This window comes from Mus musculus, chromosome 4 (genome assembly GCF_000001635.26).
Source record: "Mus musculus strain C57BL/6J chromosome 4, GRCm38.p6 C57BL/6J".
In the NCBI taxonomy this organism is placed as follows: domain Eukaryota; kingdom Metazoa; phylum Chordata; class Mammalia; order Rodentia; family Muridae; genus Mus; species Mus musculus.
In genome coordinates this window covers 142641600-142663174 of record NC_000070.6, presented here as the reverse complement: position 1 = coordinate 142663174, position 21575 = coordinate 142641600, and the positions used below count along the sequence as shown (strand labels likewise).

General features: G+C 45.3%; 2 long non-coding RNA genes across 3 annotated transcripts; one reads left to right on the top strand and one right to left on the bottom strand.

Annotated features, from left to right (window-relative positions):
* Positions 1 to 1301: 1301 nt before the first annotated feature.
* On the bottom strand, positions 1302 to 21314 carry Gm42340. Of its 2 annotated transcripts, none has more exons than XR_003955301.1 (4): positions 21069 to 21314; positions 12733 to 12855; positions 2765 to 2855; positions 1302 to 1510 (listed from the first exon to the last, which is right to left on the bottom strand). It is a non-coding gene; the product is annotated as a predicted gene, 42340 (long non-coding RNA). The 2 variants fall into 2 exon arrangements; XR_003955302.1 differs by lacking the exon at positions 21069 to 21314 and adding an exon at positions 16680 to 16715.
* Gm42341 lies at positions 15623 to 19788 on the top strand. The gene is made up of 3 exons (XR_003955303.1): positions 15623 to 17109; positions 17572 to 18908; positions 19529 to 19788. It is a non-coding gene; the product is annotated as a predicted gene, 42341 (long non-coding RNA).
* Positions 21315 to 21575: the final 261 nt, after the last annotated feature.

Below are 21575 nucleotides of genomic sequence, written 5' to 3'. Positions count from 1 at the left end.
CCTCTGATATGTCAGTGAATATACTGGTCCCCTTCACAGTGATAACCTTAAAATTTGAAAAGGAGGAACCCTCAGAATTCTATCCTCCAAATCATCAATGGAAATACGCTCAGATGGCTGAGCCAGGCCATTTGCTCTTTTCTTTGTCCTGGTGCGCTATTCAGTCAGATCCTCATTTGTCTTCCTATCACTTGAGAAGAGAGAGAGAGAGAGAGAGAGAGAGAGAGAGAGAGAGAGAGAGAGAGAGTAGAGGCAAGACCCAAGGAGTCACCTCTCCTGGACTTCGAGGCTCCAGCCCTGCCTCACATCAACTCCAGACATTCATTAGCAGGGGTAGAGACAATATTGCCATACACTTTTCTATTGCTCCAGCACACTGTGGAGCCCATCCCCCAGTGGCCATGATTCTATTCATCTGCATGTGTCCCATCCAAACCTCAGGTGCTACCAAATTAGCTGGCCTTTGAGAGGGGGTGTAGGCTCCTTTCTGGTGCCTAGGAGTCAGGCCCCTATAAAAGACCATTTCATGAAGGCTCTGGCAAGCTTGCCATGCCATGCCATGAAGACGTTATGTTTTTCCCCTCTAGAGATGTGGGGTTGTATGTTCCACACTGGATCCTCACTAGACAAAGGAACTTGCCAGCCTCTCAACTTTGGTTCTTTTACCCTTGGGATGTGTAAGCAGTACCTTTCTGCTCTTTATAAACCATACACTCTGTGGCCATCTGTTAGAGCAGTGTGTGAGGACTGGACAGGTTCCTTTAGGATCATGAAAGACGTGATGACATCTTCTCTGCAGCTTTTCCTTAAATGATGTCTATAGATATTGCTGAAAGCCTCTGGGGTCCAAGGTTGGCCCACTGAGAATTACTAGTCTAGCACAGCTGAATTATGGGAAAACTCAGTTTCAAAATGATGTAGCAATGTGACCTTTTACAGGTGACATAGGGCTAGCCATGCAGATGCAGGAGTGACACGTGACACCCTCCCCACTCTCTGAGTTCTAGCATCAATGGGCAGATGTTTTTCCAAAGCTTTCCAAGATCCTACAGCTTCCATTTGGTGTCTGAATCAGGGTGAACCTTATAAGCAGTGGTTCACCCTGATTCAAGGCAACCCCAGCTGGCATTTATCATTACTAAGCAACTGCTTCAAATTTTTGATGCACCCACCACATACATGCATACACCAGATGGGTGGGGTACAAGAGATGCTGGTTTCATATGGTAAGGCCCTCCCTATGCAGGGGCATAGGACAGGAATGAGCTCAGAGATCACATCAATGCAAAGATGTTGCTGACTTCATGTTTACAAGATGTGAGAGCCTGGAGGGATGTTAAGAACAGGTACCCTGGGCTGGGGAGATGGCTCAGTCTGTAATGTGCTTGCCCTGCTGTCCTGAAGACCTGAGTTGAGAACCCCACGTCAAATGACAGTTGTGATGTCTCAAGTCTGTAAGCTTAACGTTGACGATGTAGAGACAAGAGGATCCTTGAGGCTCACTCACCAGCTGATGAAGGCAAAATGATGGAAGGCTGTCTCAAAAGAGAATGGTCAAGGAAGACCTATGGCTTTCACTTTTCACACATTCATGCACACACCCATATGAATACACACACACACACACACACACACACACACACACACACACACACATCCCAAAGGGCACATGCTCTTACATCGTGGAAACCCTCTTTTATCTGCAACTTTGGAAGACAATTTGCTTGTCAGTATTCATCTGGCCAAGACTATTTCAAGATTATAATAAATAAGCAACAGAGGAATCTGGGATGGGGTAGGAGCAGCCACCTGCCCAGCTATGGAAAGAAACAGGAGAGCCTGTCAAAATACAAGTCCGCACTGTCTTATAATAAATGCTGCTGTTTGGTTGGTACTCCTATTATTTTTATAATCTGGAGGCATATTAATATTATCTTGTAGGATCCTCACAGCCCTCCTGGAAAAAGGTTGATGGGGATACTTGTTAACAGCTCTATTTAAACAGTGTTAGGCCTGTCTCCACCTAATTTGGGTCCTTGCTAAACATACCACGATGCTTCCAGAGATTCACCTAATGGTTTCTAGCCAGCTGGGGCTCAGATAGGGCAAAGTCTCTGCCATGCCCTTATGGCTTAGACAATGAACATCTCCAGGAGCCAATGAGATGCCCTTTCCCCAAGGCCAACGTCTAACCCCACTTCCACTGTGTGAGAATCCCGTGGTGTTGGCAGGGTCCTCCTAGCAGCCTCATCCCATTAGCACATGAGAGTTTTCCAAACTATTTTGACAGATGAAATTGCAGATAATTAGCTTGGCGCTGCCAACTTGAAATTACTGAGGATGATTTCTGTGTCTGTGTACTTGAGTTTCTGAAAAATAATCTAAAATTGAGAAACAGGCCAGCATTATCCTCATCTCACCCTTCCAACATACCCTTACAAGTGTGGAAGAAAACTCTGGTCATAAACGCCCATGATAAAGGCAGGGGAACTATGCCCTTCCATTAAAGCTATGCAGCCTGGATCTGCTCAAGGGAGTAAGATTGAAAATTATCCTGGCTTAAGTGCCTCGGCATAAGCCTGTAAGAGCGTGATGTGAGAATCCAGCTGCTGCCAAGGCCACACCTGCAAACCCCTCCTGCAGACAGACACGGACACAGACACAGACACAGACACAGACACAGACACAGACACAGACACAGACACAGACACAGACACAGACACAGACAGAGTCCCAGCTCACAGGCTGTGCCAGGGGCCCTTACCTGGGAATTGAGTTTGCACCAAAGCAGATACTGGTGGTCATGTACCCAGCTCTTCATCTGCTGCTTCCTTGCTTCCCACGTGAGGTACTTCCTAAGTGGGGATCAGAGGATCCGATACTGTTCTGTGCTGCAAAGCTTTCCCTATCACCAAAAAGCTATGCAAACAAACCCTGTGTCTGCCTAGTGGGCCCTGATCTCTCTCTCCCCCGCCCCCCAGAGCCCCTGCGATGCTATCTGGTGCTAGAGCCCAATCCCCATCAAGCTGTTAGACAAGCTGTCTGTCTGTCTGACTGGCTGGCTGACTGTTAGCCTGTCTTGTTAATAACTCTTCTGAGGAACTAACTCACTACCGGAAATGGCCCATCTCAGCATCCTTCTTGAAGCCCCATCTGAGATCGTTCATGGCCTCTGTTGCAGACAGATTGCATTTTCTCAGCTCTGTGAATTCCCTTTGACTCCAAACCAGATCAGCATCTGAAGTTATCAATGAAGGGTCTGTGGACAGCCCTGTCTACTTCTATGCCAGTGACTTCCAGGTTGAGGGACTTGGGAAGCCTACCTGTTAATATCAGAGCAGAGTGACAGCTGTCATGGGTTCCCATCACCCTTTCCCATGATGGGTCCCTGTATCCTTTGACAATGTTCCCCCTGTGAAGGTCAAGGTATTTTTCCCTCCTCATGTGTCCTAGTCATCCCAGCTCCTGTCACAAATACCACACACAGGGAAGCTTCTGCACCAAACACTTCTCCATTTTAAACCGAACTTTATTATTTTGGGTGGGCATGTTGGGGGCTGGAAGATAATGCGTGGGATAATCTCATTCTACCATGGGGCTTCTGGGGATCAAACTCAAGTTGTGAGGCCTGGCAACAAGGACCTTTACTCGCTGAGCCATCTCACCAGCAGCAACAGACATTCTGTCTCCACCGTTCTGGAGGCTGTTGGGAGTCTGAGAACAGACTGGTCATGATAGGATTTGTAGAGGGACCCACAGCCTGCCTTGTGCACAGCTGCTGTCCTAGTGACAGGGTAACTGTTTCTGTGCAGAGACACCACGAACAAACAACTTGGTGAGGAGTGTTTATTTGGCTTATACTTTACATCATTGTTCTTTGTCAAAGAAACCCAAAGAGGGCAGGAACCTGAGGCAGGTGCTCATGCAGAGGCCATGGAGGCGTGCTGTTTGCTAGCTTGCTCCTCATAGCTTGCTCTGCCTTCTTCCGTATAGAACCCAGGGCCACCAGCCTAGGTGTGGCCCCACCCACAGTGGGCTGGGTCCTCCTATATCAGTCACCAATTAAGAAGATGACCTATGGGCTGACCTACAGCCCTGCGTTATGAAGACATTCTCTCATCTGAACTTCCCTCCTCTCTGATGGCTCTGGCTCGTGTCAAGCTTGTATTATAACTAGCTCAGCACAGCTACCTTCTTTCTATGTTTTCACTTGCAAGGTGGTGGGAGGAGAGAGGAAGGAAGGTGGCTGGAATCAGGGATTGGATCAGAACACACTGTCTCTTCCTCTTAAAAGAACATCGTGATGACTCCTATTGTCCACCCCATAGGATCTAAAGTTACTTAGGTGACACACCTTATTGACAGGTCCTGCTTGTCCTTAAGAGTTCCCGCAGATCATTGAGGCAAGGGGCTGGACCCATTCTTAAAGAATCCTTTATCCAGCTTAATCTAGTCAAGGAAGCTTTGTGTCACACTGTCTGTATTCTATAGCTGTGTTAGCCTGAGGTCACAGAGGCAGGTGCAGGGCTGGGCTCAGCACCTTGCTCTCAGACTCCCATATGTCACTTACCCACTACTCTCCACTGAGCAGTGGACACAAAGCTACACCCTTTACTGAAACCTGTTTGCTAATTGTTTCCGCTCAGAACAATGAACCTCTGCTGTAATCATGGAGGTGGCTTATTTGGTCCATTTAGTCCCCCATAAATTTTGCCTAGCTGCTGTCTCCCAGACTGGGCCTCTGCCGCACTGCCCTGCCTCCCCTGATTGGAACACATGTAACAGCATCTCTTGCAGCTCCTGCCAGATGTGGCTATCTCCCAAGAATTAACATCAGAAACCGGTTAAAAATAAGAGGCTATTTTTTCCTCCTCCATGCTATTTCTGTCTGCCTTGGGTGTGTGTGTATTTGGAATTTGATGAGTGCAGCTCTCCTGTTGGTGAGGCATTCGCGTGGTGAGTGAATACTAGATATCTATAAAAGATAGGCCGGCCTAGTGCTGGAACCCAGAGGTGTCTGTTTGCACCTTGAACAGTCAAACACAGATGCTGTAGTCTTGTCCAAGTGCATCGGTCCTAGGCTACCTGGGAGAGTAAGTGTAATGAAAGGTCCCAAGGTGGCGGCGGGTCCAGGAAAAGGGGATCATTGTAAGTTCAAAGTGACTAGAGCGTTTGAGTGAGACTTGAGTTCCTGGGACATTTTCAAAGCAGAAATGGAAAGGAGTTTTGAGGTAGAGAAGATTGAGCCCAAATTATTGTCAAAGACATCCTCCATGTCTTACTTGTTTTTGTTTTTTTTTTTTAATTTTCTTTGTGTGTGTGCTCACTGGCTCATGTGTGTGTGTGTGTGTGTGTGTGTGTGTGTGTGTGTGTGTGTGTGTGCGCGTGCGCGCGCGCACGTGTGCATGTGTGCACACTTACAAGGTTCTCTGTTGTAGATCAGAGGGAAGCATGTAGGTGTTGGTTCTCTCCCTTCACCACATGGGTCTAGGGAATCGAACACATGCCATCAGGCTTGGCGGCAGGCACTTTTACCCATTTAGCCCTCTTGCTGGCCCCCCAAGCATGGCTTTTATCAAAGCTCCAATAGGCAGGTCCTTTATTTTTCTTATGCAATTTTTTTTCCAAGAGAAACACAAAAAAATGGGAAGCAATTTTGAAGGTTCCTGGCAGGACCTTATCATTACAAGCCATTTTCACTTCTGGGACATGGAGAAATCTTAAATCAGTGCTTCCATAAGGGGAATCCAGCAGCATGCTGATGTCAATGCCTTGTGACTAATGAGCTTCATCCTGTAAAGGCCAGGACTCAACATGCCAACTGATCAAAAGAAAATGGGCATGATTCCTTCCAGCGCTCCTGAGAGAGTAGTCAGTACACTTCGATAATCATTCATAACTTAAGACAGAGTGGAGGTGCGGGGGGAGAAAGAATGCCTCTTATTAACTGGAGACAGATCAAAATGCTCCCAGAACTGAACATAAGAAAGATGCTTGATGGTAAATACGGTTGCATTCCAGAGACAATCAAAACGGGGCTCCTGCCAGCCCATCTATTATTTAGCACGATGCTTGCTGTCATAGTCAATACAGTAAACAAGACGAAAGCAGGCCTGAGAGGGAGAGGAGGAAATGACACTGTGAAAACTAGAACCCTCTATATTAAAACCCAAGGAGAGATATATGTAAACTCTCAGAATTTAAAAGAGAATTCAAAACAGTATGTGGGTACAAGATGGAAAGTTAAAAAAAAAATCTATAGCCTTCTATAGGACAGAAAATATATTTTAAAAAGCAGGAAAAAATTTTTTAAAAGCTGCTGATTTTGTGTGTATGAATTGTCTGTGCTAGAACCTTGCTGCCTGTGTTCATTGGCTGCAGGATTTCTCTGCTGGAGTCTGGGGTGAACAGAATCACTTCACATGAAAACACGGAATCTTTGACGTCTCCCTCCTCCGTTCAAATCCCTTTATCTTTCTCTCTTGCCTTTTTGTGATGGCTAAAGACTTCAAACAGTGAGTTGAACAGGTATGGAGAGAGTGGACATTCTTGCCTTGTTCCTGACCTTAGTGGAAATGCTTGGAGTGTGTCTCCATTTAGAATGTCCAACTCGGAGCTGGAGAGATGGCTCAGCGGTTAAGAGCACCCTCTGTTCTTCCAGAGGTCCTGAGTTCAAATCCCAGCAACCACATGGTGGCTCACAACCTCTTCTGGTGTGTCTGAAGACAGCCACAGCATATTCGTATAAATAAAATAAATAAATCTTTTTAAAAAATAAAAGAATGTTCAACTCTATGCAAACCCAAAGAAGGGGCTCATGTGCTAAGAGCTAGTAACTCCACTGTGGATCTCAGACTCCAGACTTCTGCCCCGTGCTTATAGGGAAATGTAGCGTGTATGGAGATGTTCCCAGTGCTGTGGTTTAATCTGGGAAGGAAAACAATTTCAGTGTCTATGAAAAAGAGAAAGGAGAAGATGCCCTATTTATGAGCTATGTTGTTTCATGAAGGGAAAAAGAAACTGAAAGTTCTCAAAACCATGACAGGAAATGACAACCACCCAAACAGCCATCAAAAGATACAGATGAACAAAAGCATGGACTGCCATCGGTGTGTCCACTGATAGAATAATAAAGAATGCTGAGTTGATGGATAGTTGGTACATCCTTCTTGTGATGGTTTGTATGTACTCCCCCAAGGGAGTGGCACTATTAGAAGGTGTGGTCCTGTTGGAGTAGATGTGTTCTTGTTGGAGTAGGTGTGTCACTGTGGGTGTGAGCTTTAAAACCCTCATCCTAGCTGCCTGGAAGTCAGTATTCTGCTAGCAGCCTTCACATGAAGATGTAGAATTCTCAGTTCCTCCTGCACTGTGCCTGCTTGGATGCTGCCATGCTCCCACCTTGATGATAATGGACTGAACCTCTGAACCTGTAAGCCAGAAACAATTAAATATCCTTACAAAAGTTGCCTTGGTCATTGTATCTGCTCACAGCAATAAAACCCTAACTAAGACACCACCCAAAAGTCAGATCTCTGTGAAACGGATATGGTAAAACCTCACCAAGAGCCAAATGCTTTGTGCTTTTCTGCTGCATTAAGACAGCTAAGAAACACTGTGTGTGTGGTAGATGTGGAATTTGCTGGTTGTGTGCATAAACCCACCTCCTGAATACAGAGAGGACAAAATGCTCAGAACTTTGCATAGACATCTCATCAGAGCCCCAGGCCGGGTGTTGTCATAACAACAAATGGTGATGTGAAATGTAGATTCTGCCTTTCCCCTGATTGAAACCCTGGAGGGCCATGGGAGCACTTTGCATTAGGCACGAGCCTGTTAAAGTTCGGATGTGATATTAGACATCAGTTTTGTGCCTAGCAGGAGAGAAAATGGATGATGTATGAAGCCTCCAAGCTGAGAGTCACAGGAAGATTTTAGGAAAGCTTGTCTGTTCTGGTTATGAAGTTTTCATACTTAAAATTCTCTCTGAGTCCAGTGGCCCTGTAAGCCTTCCTGTTGTGCTGGGAAAGTGGTGGTCTAGAGGCAATCTGGGCAGCATAGGCTGGCTAGTTCAGAGGCAGGGTTCTCCGCTCCCTAAGGTGTCTGTTGTTTGTACAGTACAGAAGCAATAAGGTGTGTGTATGTTGAAATAACTAAGCATGTGTATGTGTAGGGAGGTAGGAGAGAGAGAGAGAGAGAGAGAGAGAGAGAGAGAGAGAGAGAGAGAGAACATAGAAAATTACTTGTTCTTTTTCTTTTGATTGATTGGCCTATTGGTTGGTTTCTTGAGCAAAGCCTTAGGCTCTCACTATAGGCAGACTTGAAAATATCAGCAATCATCTTGCCTCAGCCTCCCAAGCACCAAGGAGAGAGATTGGAGATGTGTACGTGTGCATGAATGCATGAACCAGAGTCAACATCTGTTGTCATTTCTCAGGACACCATCCATTCTTGTTGTTGTTGTTGTTGTTGTTGTTATTGTTGTTGTTTTTGAGACAGTTTCTCTCATTAGCCATAAACTTTCCAGTGTTGCCAGACTGGCCCCTGGGAATCCTCCCATCTCCACCTCTTCAGCTCATAATATTATCACATATATATGGGATAGCAGATGGAAGTATTCTAGTCCAAGCTGGACAGTTCAAGAAAACCCCAGAAGAGGCTATGGTTTTAATCTGAAAGCTATCAGATAAAGTAGTTAGCTACCCTTTACTTGGAGAAGGGTCAATGTTTTGGTCTACCGAGATCTCTAATGTAGGCAGATTTATTATTTTTTTATTGGCATCTAACACCATCTTGTTTCTGAGTCTAAGGTCCTAATAGAACACTTCCTCTCACAGTCTCCATGAGCAGCCTCTTTAATGTCTTCGTTTCTATTTGCATCATGGCCTCTGACCTTCTACAGAATGACCCACTTCCCTATAACCCACATCTCCAGACTTGTTCAGGCATGTGCAGACAGCCCTAAGCAGACTCAGACTCGTGGGCTTGACTTAAAAAGCCCCATGGAGTTAAGATGGAAGAGTGGTAGGGAAATGGGAGTTCGAGGGGAAAGGCTGGTCAAAACACATGTTTGTGTATGATTCCTCAAACAGTGAAAATGAATGTTTGAAAACATAGCAAGCATTGTCTTTAGTGCCCACACCAGAGTCTGAGAACATGAAAGTGATGCTAAGAGCTGAATACCAAGGAAGAGGCAAGAAGCTTTCTTGGTGACCCAGTGGCTAGTGATTTTATCACACGAAAGGTTAGAGTAATTAAGGTCTTGGGTTCTAGAGAAAGGGATAAGAAATAAAAGTTCCATGTGATGTCAGGATGCTGGAAATGCTAACACTACCCACCACCATAAAAGATGGAGAGGAAACTACATACACATTCAGGTTAGCTACAACTGTCACACAGACTCTAGAATCACCATTAAGAGAGACTCAATGGAGGATTATCTAGATTGGCTTATAGCATGCCTGTGGGGGGATTATTAAGTTTATTGTTGTGGGAAGACCCCCAAGCCCACTGTGGGCAGCACAATTCCTTAGGCACGGTAGTCCTGAACTGTATGAGAATAGAGAAACTGAGCTGAACATAGCAAGCAAGCAAGCATGTATTCACTTTTCTCTGCCCTTGATGAAGATGTGATGTGCCGATCTGCTTCAAGTTTCTGAAGTTTTCTGCTATGAGAAGCAGTAACCTGAAATTCTAAGCCACACCAACCAATGTTCCCCCACCCCCCCACCCCAAGGCACTTTTTGTCAGCATACAATACTAGGTCATTTAGAAAAATGAGATATTGAGTTGCTTGATCTAGGTCCTCTCAAAAGGAAGAAGATTGAAAGGAGAGACAGACAGCTCAGTAGTTAAGAGCACATGATGTTCTTGTAGAGGACTCAGGTTCAGTTCCCAGCTCCCATGTGTCAACTCACAACCACTTGTAATGCCAGGGCCAAGAGATCCGATGCCCCCTTCTGGCTCCATGAGTACTGCGTATACATGACATGTACACATACAGGCAGATAAAACACTCATACACATAAAATAAAAATAAGACTTTTTTTAAATAGAGAAAATGAACCTATGAAGGGCAATGACAAGAACTCACTCTTACAGTGGTTGAGGGTTCAAATCTATACCACCCACGTTCCATATGTTGAGAAGGAAACCAAGCAATGCTATCTATGGAGAATCAAGAAGAAATACCAGATTGCTAGAGACATTCATTCTCAGCCCAGGTCATACAGAATGCACAGGCTCTGCTAGGAGTGAGCCCTGCTCCCCAACTATAAATACACAAGGAAAATGTTGATTATTCTATGAGTCAAGAGTTAAGAGAAAAAAATAATCTGACCCTTCTCCCCCAAGAACTAGCTCAAAGATGGCATGATTTATTTAAAATAATTAAAGTCATAAAATAGGTCATTACAAGACAGACTACAACCAATGTTTTATGAGGCAAAACAGAGAAGACTCTAAAAATAATGCGACAGAATTTCCCTATAAAATAGGAATTAAGTCCAAGTTGTGATGATAATTTGATAATTTGGACAGCAGATCAGCCAGGTATAAAAATGAAAGATGTGACATTAGAAATGAAATAAGAGGGCTCGATTTATTTTTAATAAGAATGAACTAGAGGACAGAGGGAGTTTTGATGGAGGGACCCTTCCAGCCATCAGTTTGGGGTGACAAGTATGTACAGGAGGCTGAGTCATGGCCACTCAGAGATCTCAAGCTCCGATGTTCATTGGCAAGATGAATTTAAAGTTCTAGACATGATGGGAGGACAGGCCTGCTTTATGCAGGTGGTGTCCCTGTGAGAAGGAGGGGACAGCACTTTCGTACAACAATGCACAAAGGACAGGATGTAAACATTGAACCCAGAGAGGCTGGAAAGATCTGGCTGTAGAGGGTGGAGTGATGCAGAACTAACGAAGGGATGCTGGCAGCCGGAAACCCAGACTCAGAAGGGTCAGGTTCTCTCCCAGGCTTCCAAACAGTTCTGCTGATGCTGCATTCTGGCCAAGGAACTTGATTTCTGATTTTAGATTCTCAGAATGGAGGCAAAGTATATTTCTCGTGTGTGTGTGTGTGTGTGTGTGTGTGTGTGTGTGTGTGTGTGTGTGTGTGTTTGTACGTGTATCTTTGAGTGTCTGTGCATCTGTGTGTTGTGTTTGTGTATCTGTCTGTGTGTGCCTCTGTGTGTGTGTCACCGTGTGTCTGTGTGTTTCTCTGTGTATGTCTGTCTCTCCCCATCTGTCTCTCTGTCTCTGTTTCTCTCTCTCTCTCCCTCTCTCTCTCTCTCTCTCTCTCTCTCTCTGTGTGTGTGTGTGTGTGTGTGTGTGTGTGTGTGTGTGTGTGCAATCTCAGTTATCATTCCTTAGGCACTATTGACTTTTCTTTTGAAGATGGGATCTCTTATTGGCTTGGAACTACCAAGTAGGCAAAGCTGACAGTCCAGAAAGCCCCAGGAATCCACATGTCTTTTCTTCCCCAACAATGGGATCACAAACCCACACTGTCAAGCCTGGATTTTTTTTTTTTGACATGGATTCTGAAATTAAACCCTGGTCCTCTTGATTGGCTGAATCATCTCTCTTGCTCCAACTGCTCCGACGTTTTTTACCCCCCATTTGTAGTAATTTGACTTAGTAAATTGAAACAACAGGCATGTAATAAAGAAACCTATCTATAGTAAGTCATCTGAAAGAGAAAGGGTAGAAAGAAATTTTATACCAAACCTTGAGTTGAAAAATTAGATTAACAAAATCTCAGTGTATCTGTAAATCAATATTAGTATGTAAAGAAAATTGCAAAAACAATCTAAAACAATCTCACCATTTAAAAGGCAGAATTCTTTTGGGGGGATTTATTTGTGCATGAGCATTGAGCCTGCCCGTATGTCTGTGCATCATATATGAGCCTGGTGCCCACAAGGATCAGAAGAGGGCATCTGATCCTCTGGAACTGCAGTTATGGATGGTTGTGAGCTGCCACATGGATGATGGGAGCTGAATTTGGACCCTCAGCAAGGACAGCAAGTGCTCTTAACTGCTGAGCCATCTCTCCAGCCCCAAGGGAAAACACCCCAAAATAAATCACCTAAATATTGATATATTTGGAAGGGGGAAAAAAGCAAGTCATTGATTTGGAAAAGTCAGGAATCTGCATGCAACATCGTAACACTGAATTGTGAGGTTAGCCATTTTGCTGAGCATAAGCTCAAATCTACAAAAATCAATTGCACATATCAGCCAATGCAATTAGAAAATGCAGTTTTGAAAAGATACCATGCAGTGGAGACTCGCAGTAAAACGTTAAAGGTACCTGGGAATAAAACGTTTATGGAGAAATTTCAGAAACTTTATTGAGAGACATAAAGAAGAAAGAAAGATCCAGAGAAAGGAGTGTACAGCTCACGTGGCCTGCTCATTACTGCAAAGTCAATATTATAAAAAGAAAATGATGCCAAATCTGGCAAAAATCTTCACTTAATTCCAATCGTGATTGCAACTGATTTTTTTTTATGGAAATCTTATGTGCAAAAGTGAGAGGCGAAATGAAAAGAAAAATACAGGCTGGAAGTGGGGGTGCACAACTTTAACCTCAGCACTAAGATGGCAGAGGCAGGTGAATCTCTACAAGTTTAAGGCCAGCCTGGGCTATCCTGAGAGACCTTGTCTCAAAAAACTAAAACAAAATAACAGCACTGAAAGAAACATGTGGGAGGGGGCTCTCCTTCCTTACCAGGAAGCTGTATCATAAGCTTGGTGTTCGCTGACATGGTGATGCACATCTGTTGTTCCAGTACTTGCGAGAAGGAGGCAAGTTTAAAGTCGTCCTCTCCTAAACAACCAGCTTAAGATCAGCCTAGGTGCAGAAATAAAGTGCTGTGATATGGAGTCAGAAACACACAAATAGCTCAGTTAGCTAAGACAGGGTACTCAGGTTTTAACACACATATGTGTGCACATGCACACATACACACACCTATACTCATACACACAAATATACACATATATACAAGCACACATACCCACCATGCATATCAAAAAATAGACATACAAACACATATATACACACATACACACATATACATACATATATGCATACATATATGCACACATATACACACATATTCACATATACACACACATACTCTAAAGGCTTTGATTTTTTTAAACTGCTGAGAAATGTGATATATTTACAATTAGTCCTAGCCTAGCCTGACATTTTTCTATTCAGAATCTATGTTCATTTCCTTTTCACCTTCAAAACATAGGCTCCATCCCAAGTTTTTTTTTTAATAAAAAACAACTAAATATAAAGAAGTTACAATCTTTCAGGAAGGAGAATACCTTCTTATCTCCTTGGAAGAGAATTTCTTTAAAACTTAAATGTGAAAGGAAATATGGTAAGTCGGATTGCATTACGATTTGAGTCGTCTAGCAAATGAAAGTCACCAGGAGAAACGTGAAGGGTGAAACCAGTTCACGGGCTCCAGAAGGGGCTGGCTGTGTAAGTAAGAAGGCTGAGCTGGATCCACAGAATACATATGAAAAGCCTGGCAATGGTGGTGCATGCTTGTAACCCCATCACCAGGCAGCCAGTCTAGACTACTTGGTGAGCTCCAGGCCAGCGGGTAGCCCTGTCTCAAAACCAGACAGGTGGAATGTTCAGGATGATACCCCAGCTTATCCTCTGGCCTCTATAGCAAGCACACTCATGCTCTCTTACACACGAGTCTCACAATAACATACAAATGCACCATTGCACGCACCCTCATACACATGTACATACAGACACACCCTCCTGGGGTTCAATGGGAGAAGGTAGACCAGATGTACCTAGGACTGGAGCTATTCTGGCACTTGGAAGTGAGCAGACAATATCCAAAATATTTAAAACACCCCGAGAGAAAAGACAAGCAACCAGAGCAAGACAAGGTAAGATGCAGAAATAGGACATTCATCACCTACAACTCTATTTAAAATGTTTAGCCTCATTAGTAATAGGGGAGATGTGTAGTAAGACAAGGATCTTTCACCCCCTGGGCCCTAGCTGGGACCTTCAAGCCAGATGTTAGATGGAGGATGGGAAGCCAGTCTAACAGAAGAATGTGCAAAGCTGAAGACAGTGCTCGGGACTAAAATAACAAAGGGTGACAATGACAACATGGAGGACTGGAGAGAATGAAGGCAAACAGGAGATCTATCCTATCTACAGTACAAATAATCTGGTATTAGGGCTGTGGAAAAGTTTAGCAACACCTACAAGTTGCCTGTGTTTCCTTTTAAAATCATGTTTGTTTGTGTGTGCGTTTGTTTGTCTATCGTGGAGATCAGAGAGCAACTCAAGTGAGTCTGTTTCCTCTTTTTTCCTAGAGAGTACTGGGGATTGAACTCAGTCCACCAGGCTTGCTAGCAAGCACCTTTACCTATTGCATTGTCTTGCCAGCCCCCAGGTGCCTCTTGTTCTTATCACTTCTATGACCCCCAAATATATCAGAGGACACTCCTGGTGCCTATTGAGTTGCTGGCGGCCAGAGGAGTAGTTGCTGAGGCACTAGTTGTGACTGGACAAGAACATTCTTCTTATGCTTGGGAGAGGAAAGAATCTACAAAACTAAGTAGATAATTTGTAGCATACACACAATGCTCAGGTTGTACCGCTGTTAGGGTAGGGCTGGGGCTCAATGCGAGAAGGTAGACCAGATGTACTTAGGACTGGAACTATCCTGGCACTCAGAAGTCAGCAGGCAATATCCTAATTTTCTTGCCTCTTAGCCGGACAACTCCAGGATTATGCTTTTTCTTGGTCTTCAGTTTCCCTCACAGAGCTCAGCAAGTGAGGGCATAGACCAGAGTACCTTCCAGGAACTTCCCTTCCCTTCTTATTTTGCTAGGGAATGTTTATACTATGCCTTAGGTCTGCTTCCAAGAGTCCTCAATACAGCACTGCCATGTGGCTTTGTCTGAATACAACTGAGAAGGAAAAAGAACAGATGCCCAGGGCTGTGGACAGGTGAAAGAGGAAACACCGCAAGCAAGTGACAGAAAGAAGAGCTAAGGGACAGAATAGGAAAGGGACAAGTTAAGAGTATACAGAGGAGACATAGTGTCATGGAAGCATGAGACATCCTAAGGAGCAGAGCCCAACTGTGGATCCCCCTCAGCCCTGGGTCTGGCAAGTGTCACTCTGCAGCAGTGTGGCATTAGGACTTAGCATCTCCGCCCTCCTCCAGATCCTGTGCCATCCTGGGTCAGGTCCCACAGGAATGTCACCGTTCTGTATTCTCATTCCAGACATGTCCACAGAGTGGGGGCTTGGCACAGATGGATGCTGCTGTGACATGAAATATTATTGAGTGTCACTAGAGAGTGATTTCTTGATACAGCGTGAAATAACAGCCTGGTTTCTCCCAAAGCGAGATTTCAGGAGAGAATTAAAACACATTTGCCTTGGCAAGAAGGTAAAATAATGATTGCTTGAAAATTTAATTGTACCTTATGTAAATACACACATACAAAATCCCAGGGATTCTAGACAGCCCAGGTATGGTCATTGCATTGAGGTGTCAGCACTCGGCATTAATTAGGCTATTTACAACCTTTAAAGCCTGAATCCATAGCACTTGGCCACCTCGTGAATCTCACTGTTATCAGAGGCAAAGGCATCGTCATTCTTGGTATTGTCTTGGCTGTTAACTGGGGAGAGAAAGGCTTGCCTTGATTCTGCCTCCTTACCAAGGTGAATAAGACATCCTCAAGGAAACCAGCTGTGGCTCCGTCCACAGTTGTGCCTATCTTATACCATGCAATCAATGGAACCAGTTGGTTTAAATGGATAAGAGCCTGATCTAGTGACCCCCTCCAGCTGGCTGATGTAGAACCAAGAGTCGCATGGATACTCTGGGCACAAATGAGACAGAGAGCCCCAGTGGGGAGCAACCCCAGTCCTTGTGATGGCTAAAACCATTATCAACCTCACAGTATTTAAAATCACTGAGGAGACAGACCTCTGAGCATGACTTTTAGGGAGTTTCTAGATTGGACTAATCAGAGTAAAAAAGATTTACCCTGAACATAGGCAGCAGCAGCCCATTGGCTGGGGGCCTCAACTATAAAACAGGGGGAAGTTAGCTCAGGACCAGCGGTCTTCCCTCTTTACTATGGGTGCAATATGACTGGCTACCTCATGCTCCTGCCTCCATGCATTTCCTGCTCAAACAGGGAGTCAGAAAAAGCCATTTCTCCCTGAGGTGAATCACAGCGATAAGGAAAGTGGTACTGTCTCCCAGACCATTGAAAAATCTCATGATCCTCATGGAAGTTGCAAAACACCATGGATGATTCATTCTCTAGGCTCCACCCATCCCAGGACATGACAGGTGCACATTAACCAATAGAACCAGGCTCTGTCTATAGACTACCTGCCCAAGGAAACTGTAGGACCAATGGAAATGAGTAGATGTATAACAAAACTTTGTGAAGGTCTTTCTGAAACCAGCATCAATGTGATGCTAAGAGCTCAAAGTCAGGTAGATCTGAGCTCAGATTTGGCGTCTACAATGTCCAGTTCTTAAGACTGGCTAGTTTGTATCTTCTTGGAGCCTTGGGGTTTCTGCAGCAAGACATAGAGCGATGTGGGTCCACATCAAGGAGTGACCATGTAAAGTGCACAGCAGACCGTACCTGGTCCAGACTGAGCACCTGGGGGACGGTGACTGCTGCAGCCATTATTACATCATTACATTATTACATTATTACATTATTACATCAGGAGGCAACCATGAACTGCCTCCGCCTTTGGCACATTGTTCTGGTGGGAGGGAATTCTGCCCTGGGTGCAAGGAGAAGGATCTCTTTGGAGATCAGGAAACCTGTCAGCCCATATGAGCATCAGATGAGGAATTTTCCTCTAGACAGCAAAGTTCTGAGTTCACTCTGAGGTTCTTGGATGCTCCTGGCTAGAGGAAAAACGGTGTCATCAGATCCAGCTCCTGTCCTCTAATTGGATGCTCCCCCAGCAGCTTCTCATCTGAGATGTTAAGTGGGACAGGCCAAATGCTTCTCCAGGTTCCAAAGGCAGGCCTTTCTCCTGATATGAATCATGGAGTCTGCTGTACGGTCATCCCTAAGATTTTGGTTTGGGTTTGGTTATCATGAGTTAGCCAGCACATGAGGAGCAGGCATGCACAGACGTGCTAAGCAGATGGAAGTGTGTGTGTGTGTGTATGTGTGTGTGTGTGTGTGTGTGTGTGTGTGTGTGTGTGTGTGTGAGAGAGAGAGAGAGAGAGAGAGAGAGAGAGAGAGAGACCACATCCACACCAGGAACTGCCTTCCTAAGACATAATTTTTTATTTTATTGTGATTTTTATGTATAAGCACACTGTAGCTATCTTCAGACACACCAGAAGAGGGCGTCAGATCCCATTACAGATGGTTGTGAGCCACCATGTGGTTGCTGGGATTTGAACTCAGGACCTTTGGAAGAGCAATCAGTGCTCTTAACCACTGAGCCATCTCTCCAACCCAAGACATATATATATATTTTTTAAAATTTACTTTTTACTTTTTTTTTCAGAGTCTCATGTAGCCCAAGCTGTTCTTGAACTCTCAATATATCAGACAGAGAAAGACTTTGAACTTCACCTCCTGATTCCTGGAATTATAAGCATGCACCACCACATCCACTTTTATACCATGAAGGAGATCCAATGCCTAGTCTTCCACGCAGTAACAGCTCTCTAGAAAATGAACCATAGTCTCAGCCCCATCCCCATGACGTCTGAATCAAGTCTCCCACTCCCACTACCACCTGACCTGGAATGGCCAACAGGTACTCAGTGAATGCAGCTGATGCTGGAGTTTTCCCTCCTGCAGGAGCCCTACAGGATGATTTGGTGGGAGGAGAGTTGGAAGTTCTCCATCAGCCCCAACCCCACAGTAATGGGGGTGACTGTCATGCACCGCCATACCTGGTTCGTGTGATACTGAGGCTCTACGCAAAATATCAGCTGAGCTACATCTCCACTCCCTCAATTTCTAGTTTAAAGACAAGCACACTGAGGCCAGGTGACATCTCAAAGGCAGAAGTCACAGGAGGCTTTTGGTGTTGTCCCTCTGAAGTCGTGTTCTCTCCATCTTCTGCCCTACCCACTGCTGGTGATGTCACTGGATCCTCTCAGATCCACTCCCCTCGCTCCAGATCCTAAAAGCCTAAGGCCTGAGTTCAACCCAAGCCCCTACCACCACCCCCACGCCGAGTGCTTGAGTCTCCCTGGTCTTAGCAGAATAAAGGCAAAGACTCTCTGGGAAGGGACATGTCCTTGATCCTTGACAATGTGTCTTAGGTTGTGCCTAGAGTAACCACATCAATTAAAAGGACATAAATAGCTTATAACCAACTTCCATGGGTTATAAATCACTGTTGCCCTGTGCCATGGAGAGCAGAGCTTCTGTGAGCGCTTCTGTGGATGCTCTCAGATCACGTGGATGTGATCCCCATCCACACAGGGTTATTGATGGCCTGCCAGATGTGGTTTTTTTCACGGTGGGAGTAGGATGCTGCAATCTACCTTGCCAACTGTGTCTGTGAGGTCTCAATCCAAGAGGGACATGAGAAAGACACTCTGGGAGAATACAAGCAGCATTCTTGGCTCTCATGAACCCTCCTCCCCCAGCATTAGGTAACTGTCCTCTGTGGCAGTTACCAGATCAGGGCCATGTCAAACTGATTCCATGGTGCCACCAGTTGAGGAAGGCAAGGTCCCCAGCCTTCCCTCAATGACTTCAATCAGTCTCAAAAATCCTTGTTACATACCATTGAGCTAATAATTGAATAATGTTTGTACTCAGAACTACACAGGCCAGGCTGTGGTGGCGCCCACCTTTAATCCCAGCACTTGGAGGGCAGAGCAGGTAAATTTCTGAGTTTGAGGCCAGCCTTGTCTACAAAGTGAGTTCCAGGACAGCCAGGGCTATACAGAGAGACCCTGTCTCAAAACAAACAAACAAACAAACAAATTACACAAAATGTTCATCATGCCTCTGGGCAAGAAACCAAATCCCTGATTCTTGGGATCAAATTTGGTAAAGTTCACTTTTCAAAATGCTGACATGGACATGATAGTGTCCCACCTCCCACACCACGGACATACAGCACTCTCTAATATCCACATAACCAACCAAAACTGAACCTGCATCCTCAGTCTGGGCCAGGAAAGTTTTATCATGCAGGCCACGGCCATGTCTCAGTCCACGGGATGGTGTGTATGGTGGAGTAACTGATTGTCCACGGGATGGTGTGTATGGTAGAATAACAGATGCGTGCCTTGGACATGGGCTGTCAAATGGTCTGTGAAAACACAGGCCAATATTTTCCAAAGCAATTTCTGGAAGATCTGTCCTTGATCCTCCCAGGGTCCATCAGCTTAGTAATGGCTCTGAGATATTTTGACATGAGAATCAATCCCTTCCCTGCCCCCACCCCATCACAAATCAACACCTGTCATTTTTAAATAACTCATTTTGTGTTTGAGCTCTGGCGAGTGAGCTTCGTAGTCCGTGTCCTGCTCGGAATGTGCTTCCAAGACTCTCCACGAGCAACTGTATCCATTACCACAGCGTCAAAGCTCCACCACAGCGAGGACAGAGATCCAGCTCGTGTTGGGAGTGTATTTGAGCACCTCCCTTCCTTTTACAGCTCAGCGAGATAGGCTTCATACGTTAGGCCAGCCTGGGGCAAAGTCTTGCAAAGCAAGGACTTGGCCAACTCCACCCAAATATAAAAGCTATTTGGGGAAAACTACTCTTTTTTGTTGTTGCTGTTGTTTTGTTTGTATGTTGGTTGGTTTGTTTGTTTCTAGGCAGGGTTTCTCTGTGTAGCCCCGGCTGTTCAGGAACTCACTCTGTAGAACAGGCTGGCCTTGAACTCACAGAGATCTGCCTGCCTTTGCCTCTGAGTGCTGGGATTAAAGGTGTGTGCCACCACTGCCTGTTTAAAAAAACAAAAAACAAAACAAAAATTCTTTAGGGAAATCAGATTTGGAGGCTTTAGTTATACAAGATGCCTCAGAAAATGTCTCTAAGGTGCTATTTACTGAGTACGTACTGTGTGCCAGGTCTCTGGGGTATTGTATTTAGTACCTACTGTGTGCCAGGTCTCTGGGGTATTGTATTTAGTACCTTCTGTGTGCCAGGTCTCTGGGGTATTGTATTTAGCACCTACTGTGTGCCAGGTTTGACTGGGTCCTAATTCTCTTTGTCACACGTATTCTCTCTGTAGCCACATTCAGTGGTCTGATAAGGCTAGAATCCCAATTTTCTGTCATTTGGGATCTGTATGGTTTGGACAGAACTTCCTCAGCGACTCAACTCCAGGAGTGGAGTGTGACGGAGGCTGGGACAGACATCACAGCTAGGGAGGGGCACACTCTACTTCTGAGAGGCCAATGCTAAAGACCACAGGTGCCTGGTCGACACAGAAAAACCCTAACTGAGTCTAAGCCATTCAGCAAAACGAACAGCCAGACATAGAGAGGAAAGTCAAAGGAACCTAGGGGCACACAAGTGGAGCTCCTGGATACAGCTGTTCCTGAAGCCAATCCTGGACCTCCTGTCACCTGAAGTGACAGGTTTTATATGCTTTAGCTGGCCCTAGTTGAGTCTGGTATAACTGAGAGTCCCCTGTATCACAGTAACCTATGGAGAGGTGCTTAGCCCTGTTGGCCTTGCCTTTCAATTCCAGAGAGTGAGACTGAGCAGACACGCGTAGGTTTGGGGGAAGATGAAAGGGGGTGCTGAGCCAAGGATCACGTGATACTCCCTTCATCACTGTCCTCTACACACTTCCTTGTTTTTGATCCGTCTCCCTGCTGAGCACAGAAAAATCGGCTTCCTTGCCCGGTAAGAATACTGTGTCGGAGAGAAATTAGGCGCCTTCATCTAAAGTCCACAGCAAGTATCAGGCCCCGGTCTGATGCTTCCTCCAGATACTCTGCACCAAACACTCTTTTCCCCAGCTCATCCTGTCCCTGCAAGGCCAAATTGGCCCACCACAACATACAATTGTTTACTTACACAGATTCTGATATAAACACCCCTGTCCATGGCTGTTAAGTGCACAGCCTGGCCAGTGTGTCATTATATCCCGAGAGCCACAGACACATAGCAGAACTCATGAGGACAGATACCAGGCAGGGATCCCGGATGTTCATGCCTGTAGAGAACCCATCGACTGGGCTGGTCTCTTTGGCCCCTTCCCCGAGCCTCTCCTAGATCCTTTCTCTTTGTCCGAAGCCTCCAGCTTGTCCTGTTAAAAGTTCTTCACTCATCGTCAAAAGAAAGAAAGGCCAGAGGGGCTCCCAGGTCATCACTGCCCGCCCTGTGCCTTGTATCTGTGACGCCAGCTGTTCTGACATGAAAGATGAATTCCCCTTCACTTTTCCCTGAAGCTGAGGAAAACTCTGTGCAAAACCACACTGTGGAAAAACTCCTAGTTAATTTCACAGAACAGAATCTGAAACCCTCTGGTCAGGTGGGAGAGGCTCATGTTTGCAAGCACCAGTTCAGGAGTGAGGTAGGGGC